Below are 12,803 nucleotides of genomic sequence, written 5' to 3'. Positions count from 1 at the left end.
AAGCATACAGCCAGCCGCTCTCCATGCGCACACTGCCTAGCTGGCTCTGACCCCCAAAATAGTTCCACTGCGGTTACTACTGCAGTTTGCTAACAATATTGTATGGTGTGCAGTAAATGTTAGGCTGAGCCTAATGATGACCTTAGACGTGCTTTGCTTGTGATTATTTTGGATTGAGCCGCTAAACATTCCCTAAATGAAGGTTGAAGGGATCTGTGTTGCCAGTGGTGTCATGTCCATACGGGGCAAAGGCACGTGCTCCCTCAGATTTGTCTCAGACGTTAAATTCATTTTTTATTTTATTTTTAAGCCCACAGATATTTGTATAAATAATTATGATACTATCAGTGGTATTTTGAGGAAGGTGCCCGCTGACTGGACCAGGCAAAGAGTACCCCCCCCATACCCCATTTTCCCTAGTAAGTGGTTCCGTCCAAGGTGCACAGAGCAAAGGGATGCCTAGGCAAGACACTAGATACTCAATGGAGGAGGAGATAGGGAGTAGAGTGACACACACACAGCATTTGTCTAGTCATTCCTTCGCAAATAAAACAAATGTTGTGTTGTGTCTCTGCAACACTAGCCACAAAGCAGTTTTATGAAGTTGGCTTTAGCTAGCTAGATTGGGAACCTAACTTCATAACTAGCTATAAATCAAGTCAGAGTAGCTTTTCTAACTATCTTAGCTGGCATGTCTGCTGGCAAGGTTGCATAATGATTATCACTCTAGATTGCAGGGGGAAAAAGCAGTTTCAGATGTTTGAAAACTTAAGTACCAAATAATGGGTACATGACGCCTCTGCTTTTAGCCAAGGCAACATGTCAGAGAAGATGAAGTGGACCGCATTCTTGATGACCCGAATATTTTTCTTGACATCACATGTCAACGTCAACCCTATAAGGGTGGTTGTAAATCTGAACCACGTTTTATTTATGGTTCCCCCGTTTCAACATCCAGATTATTGTTCTGGTCACGAACATGAGCGGACCTTTATTCAATGAGGGGTTATTTGATCCCGGGGAGTCCGCAGAACAAATAACGTGTAATCATGCTGGTCAGCCGGGTGTTGTCTTCCCGAGGCAAAATTAGAAACCTGGTGAAAAGTGCTTGTTTTTTACCCCACTGTGATAAAAAAGCACCAGTGAGAGCATCAAACAGAGCAGGCATTCACACTGATTTGGGACATGAAGTTGGACATAGAAGGCCAACCTAGGGCCGAACTGAGCCCAACAAAGCTGTATGTGTGAAGGTATGCCTTATTTATGTAAGAAACTAGCTATAGATAGATATAATATACTAAAGTAAGTACTAAACCCATCATACAATCATCTCCAAGACAAGTCTGGGGCAAAGCAGGCTACACTGTTAAAAACAAACACTGATAGTTATCTATCATCATGGGATTAATGCAGTGTTATTTTTTTGCGTCGGTGGATAAAACAGTACATGATTGTGTTCCTTTTACATCAGGCCTATCCTTAAAATAACTCATTTCAGGATATGAACATCATTTTCCCTAGTGGAGGGGCACAGAGGTCTTGGTTTAGTGTGGGGGAAGTCAAGTCACCCGTCGGATGGGGTGCCACAGGGCTGCACTCTACGCCCCTTTCAGTTTCTACAGATGGTTCGTGCCAGTGCTGCACTCCTTCTCAGTTTCTCCACTGGCGCAGGATATCCCTCCTCCTACTCTCCACTTCATCCCCAGCCAAAGAATAATGTTATCGCTGTGCCTCGCAGCCAAGAGCCTGAGAGGTGTCAAAACCAATCAGAGCCTCTCTCACTGACGCCGCTCTAGGCAGACAGACTCCATGGCGACTGCTGGGAGGGGAAGAGTGATGGGGGATGCGGTGCTGCTGAGGCTGAGCTTTGGATGCCTTCCCTGTGACTGTGAGGATGGCCTGAAGGGCATTAGAGAGTGCTGTGACCCCTGACAATCACACGCATGAGTAGGGCCGTGACCACCTGGACCAAACCCCAGAACCTAGTTATAGCCTATTTTCTGTGGTCAGGGAAAAACTCAGAAAATCCTGGGTTGCTTGCTTAGAAACGAGCCACATGACAACAATGCTTTCTTTGTGACATTTTGCTGCCAATGTCGTGATTGATTCAATGTATTCGGTGCCAGTTTAGAGCTTCGTTACTCACCATTTGAGGGAGGAGTTAAGCAGCCATAAAAACACTTGAGGAGAGTGTTTCATTTGACACATTAGAAAGGAGGGGGTTATATTCATAAGTGTGTGGCACAGCGGTCAATATGCTCTCCCTCCACATTACTTTACTTCTGCTTATTAGCATTGACGGAGCGGTGTAAATTTTAACAAGCATTATTAAATGATAATCACAGGGTCCTTTTCACTCAGGTACTAATTAACTTACAGCCCACTGGCTCTCTAAGTCACAGCGATGCTGGCTAGAACACTTATGCAGTAAGTACACGTGAGATGACGCAAGCAGGGTCGGTCTGTTCAGAGGGAGTCGTGCCACTGACTCTGCAGATAAGAGACAACTAGAGGAGCGTTTCTGGCTGGCTCCGCTCTCTGAGCAGAGCTGCCGGAGAGCGCCCCGGAGCGTTCCTCGTGTAACAATGACAGTGCTAAAAAGCTGCCTGTCTCAGATGATGAAAAACTGAGCGAGAGGCTGTCAGAGCTCGAGTCAGATGTTATCTTGCCCAGCGGGGGAATAGAGAGAGGCCCCGTTGTCTTTACCACCCACACTGACGGAGCAAGAATTTATTCATCCTCACCATCGCATCGGAGCACGCATTTATGAAAAGGGGCTTTTGAAACCTGAGCCACATGATTACCCCATTAAACAAGCCCATTTCAGACGCTACATCATTCAGCTGTAATGACACAGTGGATCCTTTCTGATAGCTGGGTCTGTTTCAAAATTTCAGCACAAAGTCAAGGATCTATGCATCTAGCTAACTTGTGATACTAGGCCTAATAATATAATATGGTTAAGAAGATAATTATCTCTTAGGGGTTTGAAAAGCGATGACAACGAGGCCGGGAGTATAATACTAATAAATGCTGGCCCCTTTTTTTTTTTTTTTTTTTACATATTTAACCACAGGACCGAGCTTTCTTGCCACCCACTTTTAAAATTATGGCTCTAGGGAGACTAAACCTTCCTTTTTCTACCCAGTTAGCGGTCACCCTTCCCTAAACTACTGAGTTTCTATGAACAGCCCATGTACATTAGATTAATCCCAGGGGGACGCAGATGAAAGTCTGTAATTTCATGAACAGATTAGGATTATGCTCACTTAACCCATTTAGGCCCGTCCCCTTGGAGGCTAATTACAACTATTAATTGCCCATGTGAATCCAAAGTCTTTAACACTGAGAAATTGGGGGTTTCACATGCATGTTGTCATCGAATCATGGCAAGTCATTCAATCATGGTAGCACTTTTCCCTTGTCATATTGGGGTAGTCAAATGGAGCCAAAGTTGTTTCCCTCAAGAATCTCAATAATAAACTAGCCTAGTTAGTCTCTTCCCACAGCTGCTGTGAATTTGGGGCAAGCAAGACTACGAGTACACTGTATGATGCCTGCTGTAGCTATAGCATTGTGCTACATTACCAAAACCGAGGGCAGCCGTTTCGTTCTGAAGAGGCCTTGGTGAGGAGGGAAAAACATGTACCCTTAAGGTAACACTGTGGCTGACTGCTGCTGTACTGGCATGACCCCCCCTGCCTAGAAAAAAAAATACCTCCGACCCCCCCCACCTTCTCAATCAGCTGTGCACTGAATCGAGACAGTGATGACTGCGTGTCTGTGGGTGGCACAGCACAGAGGGCCGCAGAACGGCGATTCAGTTGAGGCCTCCGCTAACTACTGGCCATTTGCATTTTCCTTTCAATGGGGCTCTATTGCCTCGCCCGAGGTTCACCATCCCTTGAGCCGACAGAGGTGCAAAACAAAATTCAAAAGTAAAGCTAGACCCTAATTCAGGGAAGGCTGGGTGGCATCCCTCTCGTTATGTGGGTGGTAGGGGTTCAAAGCCCCCCCCACCCCCACCTCAGTCCATCATTCAAACTTTTGCTCGCATACATAAATCGGTACTGGTACTCCTTGTATATATATATCCATGTTATTTTCTACTCCCTATGTATAGCCATGTTATTTTTACTTGTTATTGTTATTCATTATTCACTGTGTATTTATTCCTTATGTCACTATTTATGTCTTAGAACATTTTGTATCTTCTATTTAATTCTGTATTGTTGAAATAAGGACCTGTAAGTAAGCATTTCACTATTAGTCTAGTCTACACTTGTTGTTTACAAGGCATGTGACAAATTCAATTAAATTAGATATACATGACTTCGGGGAGAGAGATTATGTTGGTGAATGAGAGGGGGCTTTAGTTATGGAGGGAAGTGGTGGGGTTCTCGGTCTCTTTGTGTGACTAGGGTCAGACACAAGCTACTCATTCACCCTCAGGAGAAAGGCACTGTACAGGGTTCGCATAGCTGAAACCCACATTATGACATTATCACCATCCTGACAGCTCGACAGCCAGGATCGATGGCCTTTTGGAGAAGAGTGACAGACGAGAAGGCCAATAAGACCTAATGCCAGTTCAATCAAGGGATTAGAGTCGTGGGGGGGAATAAAAAAATGAGGCACTGGTGAGACATAGTGGAACGCCGCGGGCTAGGCTTCTCTCTGTATGTTACAGTTAATGCGCTAAACATTATTTCTTCATGCCTTTGCGTTTCCAGAGACATCCCCCACAACTCCTGAGATGACGGCACCTCCGGAGAAACTCTGACAACACAAAGTCCTTTCACTTCATCCGTTTGTCCTTCTCCCCAGCGACGACTTCGCTCACTGTGAGAACTGACACTAATTTCTCTGACAAGAAGCAGGGAATATCTGTAATCCCTTTACACCATATCAGAGGGGCTTGTGTCTCCACTGACCTGGTGGCCTCTTCTCTTCCTCTCAGTCACTCTCCTTCTCTTCATCTTTCTCTCTCTAGGTCTCGCTCTCCATCTCTCGGTCTCTCTCTGGGCATTAATGGCTGCTGGCATGTCAACCTTATTCCCAGTCAGGTGTGACATTTAAGCGAAACCTTGTGCAATGAGAACCCAACAGGATGGGCACTTACGGAACACGTTAAGGCCCAGAAAAAGCAGGTCCTGACACCACTCTGGAAGAAAGCAGAAGGGTTCTCGTTGCTGGATGCACACAGACAGGAGGTCCCTTCATCCTCCTTAGGGGTAGTAGTGTCCCTTTCCGGTGCCCTATTCCACTCAAGCCCACTGTAACAGGTTCACCTTAGCCATGAATACTACTCAAGGTGCCATGACATCCGTAAGCAGTACTGGGCACCATAGCTGCAAATGGCTCTCATGTTGAGGCATTCAACTCCACGCACACAGGTCTTCTAAAAGGAAATAAGCACTAATTGAAATGCTGTACTTTAAATACTGAAATTATATCCTATGGCTTTTAATCGTGACATTTGAGAAGATGAACTATACCTATTAGCATTTCCTTTAACTTAAGAGTTTCTTACACCATAGAAATAGTCAAAAGTACAAATCGAAGAAAAAACGGTAGATATATCTGTAACAAACCTTGCCCATTTTGTATTGGCCTACATGTATGGCGAGTCTCATCATAAGGCTATTATGCGACAACACAAATGAGAGCCACCATTAACAAAAATAAATTATGGAACAAAGGCCTGTTTTTGCTTTTTGTCACACACACGTCTCCCGTTGCATTCACGCACTGCCTACTAGATTACAGTGTTGTCTCGGCGGTAATTACATATGCCTTTGTTTGAACACCCGTAATCCTAGAGATGGGCGAGCGGTGCTACGGCTGACACGCCTGAGATTACCCCAGGAGTGTGGCAAAGAGCCTCCTAAGCCTCCTGGCTTTCCACTACAGAGGCGAGAGGAGCGAGAAAGAGGGAGGGAGGGAGGGAGAGCGAGTGAGTGAGTGAGAAAGATAGGTGATAATACCCCCCTCCTGTTCTCTCAGACGCAGACACAGTGTCATCTGTGTAGGGACACTCCTCAGCAGGGGTCCCTCTACCACGGGCCCACACACAAAACACACACACTCCCAAAAACACACATCTCCATCTGGGGAGAGGGCATTGTATAAAAGTGTGGCAGGCAGTACTGTGTATGAATCAGAAATAGATCAACTCATTCTAATTCTTTGACTGTAACATCAATGAGAGTGTATTCCGAGTGAGGTGCTGCCTGGAACATTGAGCACACACACACAGTTTCTGTGAAAGAACACAGCTTGAAAATAGCAGGGTGGCACTTAATACAAATGATGAACCTTGAGATAAAGCAGAAATAAACAGTCTTTCTGACTACAAGCAAGTCTAACTTATGTGCTTGTTGAAAAAGGACTGTCTAACATTGTATTGTTGAGGACGAGTTATGAGGGAGCGTCCAGACCGAAGAGCGAGGGCAAGTTTTTTTGTGCATGTATGTTACAGAGTTGTGTGTGTGTGTGTGTGTGTGTGTATGTTCTGCTTGCCTGTCAACATAGAGATAGGATTTGTGTGCGTGTCTTCAATGCTCTTACAACTCTCTTGCCTCCCAGGTCTATGCTGTAGCCCAGTAGGCTGGGCTGGTAATCCAGTGAGCCCTGCCTACTCCAGTTAATCTGATCATCTGTGACCTGCTGAGACATGAAACCCACCCTGTTGAGCTGCACTAATCTAATTACACACACACACACACACACACACACACACAGACAGGCGTGCACACACGTACCATCCCAATCTCTTTGTTGACCGGCTGAGGTAAAGGACTGAGGCAATATTCCTGACAACTAAGCCTAACTGTCATGAGCACTCTTGAGTCCATTTCAGACACTTGCGTACCAGTTGTAGATTGGCCTATGTCACTGACACCTTCTATGAAGAAAATAATTGTAGAATAAATACTAGCCAACGTCAAGCAGCAACTAGAGAAAAATAGCCATTTCGAGAGAGAAAATGAACAACAATTGCTAGCCTATCTACAGTGCATTCGGAAAGTATTCAGACCCCTTGACTTATTCCACATTTTGTTACGTTACTGCCTTTTTCTAAAATTGCTTAGTTTTTTTTTTTTATCGAATAAATGAAATCCTGCATTTACATAAGTAAATCAGACCCTTTACTCAGTACTTTGTTCTAGCACCTTTAGCAGCGGTTATAGCCTGGAGTCTACTTGGGTATGATGCTACAAGCTTGGCACATCTGTATTTGGGGAGTTTCTCCCATTCTCCTCTGCAGTTCCTCTCAAGCTCTGGGGAGTGTCGCTGCACAGCCATTTTCAGGTTTCTCCAGCGATGTCCGATCGGGTTCAAGTCCGGGCTCTTGCTGGGCCACACAAGGACAGTCAGAGACTTGTCCCGAAGCCACTCCTGCGTTGTCTTGGCTGTGTGCGTCGTTGTCCTGTTGGAAGGTGAACGAACCTGCACCCCAGTCTGAGGTCCTGAGCATACTGGAGCAGGTTTTCAAGGATCTCTGAATTTTGCTCCATTCATCTTTCCCTCGATCCAGACAAGTTCCCCAGTCCCCCCACAGAGGAACTCTGGAGCGCTATAAGTGTGACTATTGGGTTCCTGGCCATCTCCCTGAACAAGGCCCTTCTCCCCCGATTGCTCAGTTTGGCCGGGCGGCCAGCTCTGGAACCGCAAAGGCCCATCCTAAACTTCTTCCATTTAAAAATGCAGGCCACTGTGTTCTTGTGGACCTTCAATGATGCAGACATGTTTTGGTACCCTTCCCCAGATCTGTGCCTCAACACAATCCTGTCTCTGAGCTTTACGGACAATTACTTTAACCTCATGGCTTGGTTTCCGCTCTGATATGCACGGCCAACTGTGGGACTTTATATAGACCGGTGTGTGCCTTTCCAAATCATGTCCAATCAACTGAATTTACCACAGGTGGAAACATCAAGGATGATCAAAGTTAACAGGATGCACCTGAGCTCAATTTCAAGTCTTTTTCTATTTATAAATAAAAAAATATATAAAAACCTGTTTTCCCTTTGTCATTATGGGGTAATGTATGTAGATTGATGAGGAAAACATTTACTTAATCAATTTTAGAATAAGGCTGTAATGTAACAAAATGTGGAACTAGTCAAGGTGTCTGAATACTTTCCAAATGCACTGTATACTGTTGTTTAGAAACACATTTATTACATCCAATTTTTAATTATTAAAGTGGCTAGAGATGTGTCAGTATGTTGGCAGCAGCCACTCAATGTTAGTGATGGCTGTTTAACAGTCTGTTGGCCTTGAGATTTGCCGATTTTCAAAATATATATATATATTTTTTTATACTTTTATTTAACTAGGCAAGTCAGTTAAGAACACATTCTTATTTTCAATGACGGCCTAGGAACGGTGGGTTAACTGACTTGTTCAGGGGCAGAATGACAGATTTTCACCTTGTCAGCTCGGGGGATCCAATCTTGCAACCTTACAGTTAACTAGTCCAACGCAATAACGAACTGCCCCTCTCTCGTTGCACTCCACAAGGAGCCTGTTACGCGAATGCAGTAAGCCAAGGTAAGTTGCTAGCTAGCATTAAACTTATCTTATAAAAGACAATCAATCATAATCACTAGTTAACTACACATGGTTGATGATATTACTAGATATTATCTAGCGTGTCCTGCGTTGCATATGATCTGACTGAGCGGTGGTAGGCAGAAGCAGGCGCGTAAACATTCATTCAAACAGCACTTTCGTGCGTTTTGCCAGCAGCTCTTCGTTTTGCGTCAAGCATTGCGCTGTTTATGACTTCAAGCCCATCAACTCCCGAGATGAGGCTGGTGTAACCGAAGTAAAAGGCCTAGCTAGTTAGTGCGTGCTAACTAGAGGAACGGAAGCCATACTGTTACACTGGCAATACTAAATTGCCTATAAGAACATCCAATAGTCAAAGGTTAATGAAATTCAAATGTTATAGAGGGAAATAGTCCTATAATTCCTATAATAACTACAACCTAAAATGTCTTACCTGGGAATATTGAAAACTCATGTTAAAAGGAACCACCAGCTTTCATATGTTCTCATGTTCTGAGCAAGGAACTGAAACGTTAGCTTTCTTACATAGCACATATTGCACTTTTATGTTCTTCTCCAACACTTTTTTTTTGCATTATTTCAACCAAATTCAACATGTTTCATTATTTACTTGAGGCTAACTTGATTTTATTGATGTATTAAGGTAAAATAAGTGTTCATTCAGTATTGTTGTAATTGTCATTACTACAATTATAAAAAAAATATTGTAAAAAAATTGGCCGATTAATTGGTATCGGCTTTTTTGGTCCGCCAATATTCGGTATCGGCGTTGAAAAATCATAATCGGTCGACCTCTAACCTGTACTGACCTTGCCTTCTGGATGATAGCAGGGTGAACAGGCAGTGGCTCGGGTGGTTGTTGTCCTTGATGATCTTTTTGGCCTTCTTGTGACATTGGGCGCTGTAGATGTCCTGGAGGGCAGGTAGTTTGTACCCGGTGATGCGTTGTGCAGACTTCACTACAATCTGGAGAGCCTTACGGTTGTGGGCGGAGCAGTTGCCGTACCAGGCGGTGATACAGCCCGACAGGATGCTCTCGATTGTGCATCTGTAAAAGTTTGAGAGTGTTTTTGGTGACAAGCCAAATTTCTTCCGCCTCCTGAGGTTGAAGAGGCGCTACTGCGCCTTCTTCACCACGCCGTCTGTGTGTGGGTGGACCATTTCAGTTTGTTTGTGATGTGTACGCCGAGGAACTTAAAACTTTCCACCTTCTCCACTACTGTCCCGTTGATGTGGATAGGGGGCTGCTCCCTCTGCTGTTTCCTGAAGTCCACGATCATCTCTTTTGTTTGTTGACATTGAGCGCGAGGTTATTTTCCTGACACCACACTCCGAGGGCCCTCACCTCCTCCCTGTAGGCCGTCTCGTCGTTGTTGGTAATCAAGTCTACCACTGCAGTGTCGTTTGCAACCTTGATGATTGAGATGGAGGCGTGCAAGGCCACGCAGTCATGGGTGAACAGAGAGTACAGGAGAGGGCTGAGAACGCACCCTTGTGGGGCCCCAGTGATAAGGATCAGCGGGGTGGAGATGTTGTTACCTACCCTCACCATCCTGGGGGTGGCCCGTCAGGAAGTCCAGGACCCAGTTGCACAGGGCGGGGTCGAGACCCGGGGTCTTAAATGATAAGTTTGGTGTTAAACTATGGTACTATGGTGTTAAATGCTGAGCTGTAGTCGAACAGCATCCTAGGATTTTGCTATTATGTTTATTTTTATCACAAAACATCCAATGACAAGTATACCCATAACAGAATGCAGCAACCACCATTCTTGAAAATATGAAGAGTGGTACTCAGTGATGTGTTGTCTTGGATTTGCCCCAAACATAACACTTTGTATTCAGGACAAAGTTAATTTCTTTGCCACATTTATTGCAGTTTTACTTTAGTGCCTATTTACAAACAAGATGCATGTTTTGGAATATTTGTATTCTGTACAGGCTACCTTCTTTTCACTCTGTCATTTACATTAGTATTGTGGATTAACTACAATGTTCTTGATCCTCCATTTTCTCCCATCACAGCCATTAAACTCTGTAATGGTTTTTAAAAGAACCATTGGCCTAATGGTGAAATCCCTGAGCGGTTAACTTCCTCTCCGGCAACTGAGTTAGGAAGGACGCCTGTATCTTTGTAGTGACGGGGTGTATTGATAAGTGTAATTAATAACTTCACCATGCTCAAAGGGATATTCAATGTTTGCTTCAAAAAAGTTTTACCCAACTACCAATAAGGGCCCTTCTCTGCAAGGCATTGGAAAAACCTCCCTGGTCTGTGTGGTTGAATTTGTGTTTGAAATTCACTGCTCAACTGAGGGATTTTACAGATAATTGTGTGTGTGCGGTACAGATGAGGTAGTCATTCAAAAAGCATGTTAAAAACTATTATAATCACTTATGTGACTTGTTAGCAAATTCTCTCTCCTGAACCTATTTAAGCTTGCCATAACAAAAGGGTTGAATACTTTTAGAATCAAGACATTTGAGCGTTTATGTAAATGTAATGTAAAACCTAATTCCATTTTGACATTGTAGGGAATTGTGTGTAGGCCCATGACAAAATCTCAATTGAATAATTTCAGGCTTTAATTTCAGTGTGGAAAATGTCAAGTGGTATGAATACTTTCTGAAGGCACTACAATGATCACATGTTAGATGCCTTTAATCAAAACTCAAGAATTTCAATTGATATTCTAAAAATCACCAGTCACACAAGGGAGCCTCAGCAGGTACTCCGAACACTCAAACCAGAAAAACCACAAACGCTGAACAGGTACTTTCGAAAAAATTCTTTAGAACATGGAATTCATTTTTAAAAACATTAATTTAAAAAAATAAATAAATAAATAAAATATATTAAAAAAAACTCTGCCTCCTTTGTTTACCTTTATGTTTAGAGTACATGCTTAACTCTATAGCCATGTAATTCTCTCACAGATGCATACCAAATGGCATATCATTCCGTATTTAGTGTACTACTTACCCATAGGGCTCCGGTCAAAAGTAGTGCAATAGGGTGCCATTTGGGACAGACAAGGAAATCTGTAATATGGGAGACATGGCTGACGCAGGCCAGTTTGTCCAAGGTTACAGTGTTGGGTTGTGTTATGGGCCTTTTCTATCATTCACAATTCATTGAAGGAAAATGCTGTATTAGTAAAATCACTCTCAAACTATGAAGTGGCGCTTATAAACAAGACATCAGTCCTCCATATGCGTTGAAATGGCACCATATTCCAGCTTAAGGTCAAAAGTAGTGCAGGTAGGGAATAGGGTGCCATTTGGACACAGACACCCTGATGAAGGATGTCATCCGGTAATGTAAAGAAAAAAAGAAAAAAAATTAATTAACGTCAACTGCCCTTCAAGAGTGGCTTAGCATATTCTCGCATAACCCAATTCATGCACGTTGGTTTGGCATATACCTTTTCCTCTACCCTGTGCATTTCCGTCATCTTTCTATAATATGCCACTTTTTAATCGAAAATGACTTGAATTACAACTGAGCCACACAGGACCACAGGAGTAAGAGAGTGATTGGGGAGACACCTTGTGCGAGCATGACAACCAAGCGAGGACAGAATGCATACAAAATATTGTTTTCTGGTTGGGATAGTTTCCCCTGGTGACAGATATCCACCTGTAGGGCTGAACTCAAGAGCCTCTGAGGGCTTAGTGATGTCGTGGCAGCTCCTCACCAGGGCCATGTTCATAAGGAAGCAAAACACATGAAATGGACTGAAACAGGGACAGACTACCTGGACTTGTCCAATGATAAATACAAATGTTTGTTTTCCTTTGCAAAGCGTTTTAAAATTATGCATGCCCTAATGAACATGACCCAGAGGTAGGTAGCTAGCTAGGTACTGTATGTAGGCTCTCTGGTGATGTTGGCCTTCTGGTTCTAAATATAAGGCCAAGGTTGCCTTGCGCTACAGGAAGTGAATTAGAGCCCAAGAGCGATGACTCACACAAGCCACTCAAGTGGAGTAAGCACACCTTTTATTTCTACCATCAGCGTACACACACGCCAGAATGACCAAGCCAACACTCGTGTATCGGGAATAGAGGGAGAGAGGGGCAGAGCAAGACAGAGAAAACCCCCAGAGAGAGTTTGTGTTTCTATGAGTAAAGCCTGTCTAACAGAGACAATAAATTAGTCTCATTTCATAATTTGTTAATGAATGTAAACGTTGAATTGCATTGGTCTTTATTAAACAATGA

The 12,803-nt window shown here is 43.7% G+C and overlaps 1 protein-coding gene across 15 annotated transcripts in view; it reads right to left on the bottom strand.

The window, feature by feature from the left end:
• Positions 1-12,803, bottom strand: part of LOC110495966 (muscleblind-like protein 2a) — a 73,729-nt gene that overhangs the window by 22,027 nt on the left and 38,899 nt on the right. The gene's annotated exons all lie outside the window — the stretch shown is intronic.

Source organism: Oncorhynchus mykiss, chromosome 18, assembly GCF_013265735.2.
Source record: "Oncorhynchus mykiss isolate Arlee chromosome 18, USDA_OmykA_1.1, whole genome shotgun sequence".
In the NCBI taxonomy this organism is placed as follows: Eukaryota; Metazoa; Chordata; class Actinopteri; order Salmoniformes; family Salmonidae; genus Oncorhynchus; species Oncorhynchus mykiss.
The sequence above is the reverse complement of the archived record's forward strand: the minus strand, read 5'-3'. Positions and strand labels throughout refer to the sequence as shown.